Source organism: Frieseomelitta varia, unplaced genomic scaffold (assembly GCF_011392965.1).
Source record: "Frieseomelitta varia isolate USP_RPSP 00005682 unplaced genomic scaffold, Fvar_1.2 scaffold_171, whole genome shotgun sequence".
In the NCBI taxonomy this organism is placed as follows: domain Eukaryota; kingdom Metazoa; phylum Arthropoda; class Insecta; order Hymenoptera; family Apidae; genus Frieseomelitta; species Frieseomelitta varia.
In genome coordinates, this window is record NW_025109428.1 from 435,692 (window position 1) to 441,468 (window position 5,777).

Sequence of the window (5,777 nt, forward strand, 5' to 3'; positions counted from 1 at the left end):
AGCTTAACGCACAACTTTCACACTCTAATTTACGTACCATTTTCCTGAAATCGACTGACAATAGCTAGTGACCATTGCGTAAAACGTGACTAAAACACGTTTACAGCTATGTGAGATTAATAATTGAGAAAGTATACATATAATTTTCATAGAAATTACACGTGCAAGTTGGCATGGAATTATTATTCCAATTGATTGTATAATTATCAATATAATTATAATGTATTTAATAGGTTATTATAATAAATTCATACTTCAAATTAGTGCGTAAATTTTTTAAATATTTGTAATAAATGGAACAATAGAAACGACGCAATTCCACATCCTAACCACACACACACACACACATGTGGAAAATACGTCGTGCACGATACGCTAACACATTGTCAGTCGCTGAGAAATTTTTTATAAAATTACAAACTATGGTCATCGTGCCCAATGTCTTTCACCCACCCAAGTAGCACCTGGACACGTGAGTGAGATCCTGACAATGAACACGGAAGGGGTTAAATCTGAAAATCCTGAACTAAAAAAATGATCAGTTTATATAATTTGTATCTAAACGGATTATTGCATTATTTTATTTCAAACTGTAATGACTCTACTCTTTCAAAAATTATTGAAATTGCAAGAGAATAAAAACAATGAATAAGACTTGAATTTGATAAAAAAGATATTATGAACAATCTAACAATTGACTCAAGCAATCAAAATCGAAAAATTTACTCTAAATTATATATTGAATATATAGAAATAATCTCAGGCGACTTCTTCATCAAAGCACAATTTTTCGAAAATGCGAAAGCAGTACTCAAACTTGTTGCCTTGATTCAGAAATCTGCCTGTCGCGAAGTATCTTCTTGCACATAAAATTTCATATATTTATTTTTCTGCGGAAAAAATTCTAATCTTATTATTATATTTCAAATTTTGACTGAAGTTCATAATTATATTTAATTATATTTAACACTATTATAAAAAAAAAATGAAAAATGAAATTGAAAATTATTAATTATTATAACAAAATATATCACCAATATAAGTAATAACTGCATCTTTCATAGCAACGAAGTCGGAGGATATCCGTCTTCTCTACTATGAAATGCTCAAACGAAATCATTTTAATAATAATTATTTATAAGTATTTATAATTTATCATTATTCATATAGATAAATATAGATAAATTGCATATTTTATCTTTGCAAATATTTATATTGAAGATATTTTGATTTTATAAGTAATTACTACAAATTTATTTGTTAAACTCGCGATGTACAAGAAGCCCTATCCTGATCTAATACATAAAAAACCTGAAAAAAATGTTACTACTCACAAGTATAAAAAATACTCGCGGTCACTATGCTCATAAAAAATTCTACGTATACAACCAGTCACCCGTGCCGATTCGGACCTTTCATCCTACGACATGATTGGGTGACCGGAGGAACATAAATGCATGCGACTCACAGGATAGATGTGAAGAACGTTATCATAGATGCTGTACTGGAGCAGGGAAAGTTATTGTGAAGACCAAAATACCACTGAGAATCCCATGGCAGAAGTGAACACCGCAAAAAATTTCTTAAAAAACATAAAATATTTCGTTTCTAAATACACAGTGTTACTTGTGAAAATTTAAATTTTAATAATGATAAAAATTGGGACTAATAATTTGAAATGTTTTTATTTTACAATTATAATTTTACATTCGATTTCAATAGAAACCATAGAGAATAGAATTCAAGATAAATATATAATAAGCTAAAATACTTACATTTTTAGTTTTTAGAGCATCATAAGATCCTTAAAAGATTAGGGGAAGTATAGAGAGTAGAAAATCTGTAGCAAAATATCAAACATTAGAATTTATGTTTAAAAGCAAAGCAGAATCTTAAGCTGGAAATAATGAACGATTCTTACATTTTTGGTTTTAGAGCCACCGTTGGATTTTCCCCAAAAAGTGCAAAAAAATTGATGCTGCGATGTGTCTGTAACAAACATCAAACATACTTTTTTGTTAAATTTGAAAAATTGAATAAATTGAGATGCAATATCTAAAACTACTTACGATTTTGGTCCCCTGAAGAGAGCTTATCTTCTTGAGCACTCAAGCACTGATTCTAATATACCGAAAACGAGTATTGAACAAGAAAAAGTATAAAAAAGAAAACTAAAAGACTATCAACGCGCGCGTTTAAGTAACAATCGGCGAACTCACTGACTCTAATTTCACGAATTAAATTTAAATGAATTAATAATTTTATTTAATAAGAGCCATTTCACTCAGACAAGTATTAAAATATTACGCAACAAACACTGGCTCTACCGATCGCATTGCGCGCGGTCACAAAAACTTTCTGAAAATAAAGCTAATTAGTAAGGAGAGGGCGAAGAATACGTTCATTTAGAAAATACTGCTATTTTTCTAGAACATGATTATAAGGAAACTTGAATATGTATTGCATGTTAGCGTCCGGAAAGAGTAAGTATATTGTAGCAAGTACGAAAATTTTGAATTTAATAATCTAATATATATCCATTTAAAATTATATACTATTGAAATACTACGATCTCTATATTTGAAATAAAACATTAATTAATTTAATCTTTTCTATTTTCATTCTTGTATCTCAAATAATCACGAAAATACTAATTGTATTCTGAATTGTATATCAAATATATATGTATATATATATATATATATATATTGTATACTGTTTCCCAGAATGAATAAAATGTTGCCAACTTTTCATAAAAGTTTATCAGATTGTACATTAATGATCGTGGTGTGCATGCACTCTATGCTATCTTAGTAATCAGGGAATAACCTGCACAGAAAAAAAACCAAAAGTCAGAACAAATATAAGGCAAATGTATAAAAATGAAACGATAATCAACTTCAAATTCTATTAAAAAAGCGTACGAAACAAGCTATCGGTAACTGTACGAGTGAAATCGACGATTGAAGAAAAATTGGTGCAAAAAGTTTCAAAACACTACAAAATTTCGTTGTCTTAATGTCAATTAATCATTCAACACACGCGTAATACTAATTAATGAAGTATAAATAGAAGTAAAAAAGTGTTGAAGAAGTGACGCCACCAAAGGGACGCCGCTAATAGGTTAGAAAAAGTTACAAACCTAATGCGACATAAACGTGTTGTTATGAAAGTCCACATCCGAATGACTTTCCGCTATACGTCTTGTCCTTCAATTGAAAAAATAGTACAGGGTGGGATGATCTTTTCCACACAGGCATGATAAGTAAGATGAACATAAACATTGCATTCCTGTTGTTGTTTTGAATTTCGAGCTTCAAGGCCTTCTACACTTTAGTTGAGAAATGAAAAATTGTATTTACTAAGCAGCAAAATTATTATTTTAACTACGTACATTCTTAATAGATTATTGTTGAATTTCGTATTAGAATTATTAAGAATTACGCAATATGAAGTTAAAGAATCAACAAATAAGTAGAAAATATTATAATAGAAGTGTGTCTCTAAAAGCATGTAATAAAATACGTGTGTATATATGACAATGAATTAGTCAATTAGAAGATTACAATACTTGTACTGGTTAGAATTGGAATTAAAGTTTGGTATAAAATTATAAATAACTTTTAGTATAGTATGTTCTATTTAAATGTTTGTATGCCATTATTTCTTTAATTGTTGAAAATTGTGTAATCATTATTTGGTTAAATCTTACCTTGAGTTAAAACCAAAAATGCACGTTTTATCTTAAAAGTACACAAACACAAATCTAACAACTATTGATTTATATTTTTACCTGAGAACTTTTGGATAATACGTCTTTTTGGATAATTCTTCTGAATAATTCTTTCTCCTTTGCAGCGAGGTGTGTTACCTTCCGCCATTGTTCCCGCTTTAAAATCGATCGTGGGAAATATCGATATGTTCGAGAATCGTAGGAAGTGTATTCCGTATATCGCCGTTGAGGCGCTGTAATCAGTAAGCATTTCAGACGAAATGATAACTTGGAATAAAAAATAAAAAGACTCTGATTTGAATCAAATACACAAAATTCATGAGAAGTGTTTAAGAAGGAATGAAAATATTCATACACTTGATGAAAAATTGTCAATATTTTAAACTGAGACATGAGACATTTTATTATATTACGCAGTAGAATTATTATTCTAACTATTAAATACGTACATTCTTAATAAACTATTGTTGAATTTAACATTAAAATTGTTAAGAACTATGCTGTATAAAGTTAAGGAATCAACAAATAAGTAGGAAATATTATAATAAAATACACACACACACACATATATATAACAACGAATTAGTCAATTACAAGGTTACAATACTTGTACTGGTTAGAATTGGAATTAAAGTTTGGTATAAAATTATACATAACTTTTAGTATAGTATGTTCTACTTAAATGTTTGTATGCCATTATTTCTTCAATTGTTGAAAATTGTGTAATCATTATTTGGTTAAATCTTACCTTGAGTTAAAACCAAAAATGCACGTTTTATCTTAAAAGTACACAAACACAAATCTAACAACTATTGATTTATATTTTTACCTGAGAATTTTTGGATAATACGTCTTTTTGGATAATTCTTCTGAATAATTCTTTCTCCTTTGCAGCGAGGTGTGCTACCTTCCGCCATTGTTCCCGCTTTAAAATCGATTGAGAAATATCGATATGTTCAAGAATCGTAGGAAGCGTATTTCACCGTTGGCGTTGTAAATTTTATTTAACATTATATACCTGTTACACTGTCTAGTTTCGAACAAGATAATGCAATATATTCCTAATAAATAAATACAAAAACTATATTCTCAATAAATAAATTTTGGAATAAATTTCGGAATGAATACAAAAGAATTGCTTCCTCAAGTTCTTATTTATTTAAGAACAAGTCTCTAGTTTTATTTTTGCAACTTTGATCTAAAAGAAATAAGAGCTTTTTAAATTTAATTTATTTAATTTGGTAATGCGTAATGCAAATAATATATATACGATCGCACATGTAGTTTTTAACAAGTATGTATATTGAACGTAATTTCTGTGTTTTTCATAATATATTACAGAGGGCGCAAGATGCGCATTTCAAAACGTTAAGTATAAAGTTCTAGATGATGTCAGGTCTATTTTGTTCTAGTCAATGATCAATCAAATTTAATTACAGTATATATAATATAATAAACTAAATAATAAATTAAGTACAATAAAGAATTATGTGTTGGCATTCATGTATTTCTAACCTAAATGCTTAAACTAATTTAAATATATTAAGTTGTAAAATAGTTTATAGTACATATGAAATTTAAATATCACAATTAATCAAAGTAATAATCGAAAGTCTTATCAGATATTTTCAACATTCATTTTTAATGTTTTACAAAAAAATTTGAAAAAATACCTTGCTTTTATTTTATTGTATTATATTCTACTCAAAATAAGAATTAAAATATATAATTATAATCGTGTTATATTTCCATGTATTTTATTTTTTTATTATATTTCTTAACCTATTTAATTGTTATTATTTTTATTTTTAACAAAAATATTTATTGAACAAAAATGATTTAAATGATTTTATACTACTTTATATTATTATATTATTAAAATTTTTCTAATTGTAAATATAAATTTTTATGTCATAACTTCAAAATTCAATATTGCCAATATTGTCAAGCAATTGAAATATAAACAATTATTAGAAAGAATCAATTTGAATAAAATTTAATCTTCATTTTAAATAAAAATTTATTTACACGTTCAATATTTGTT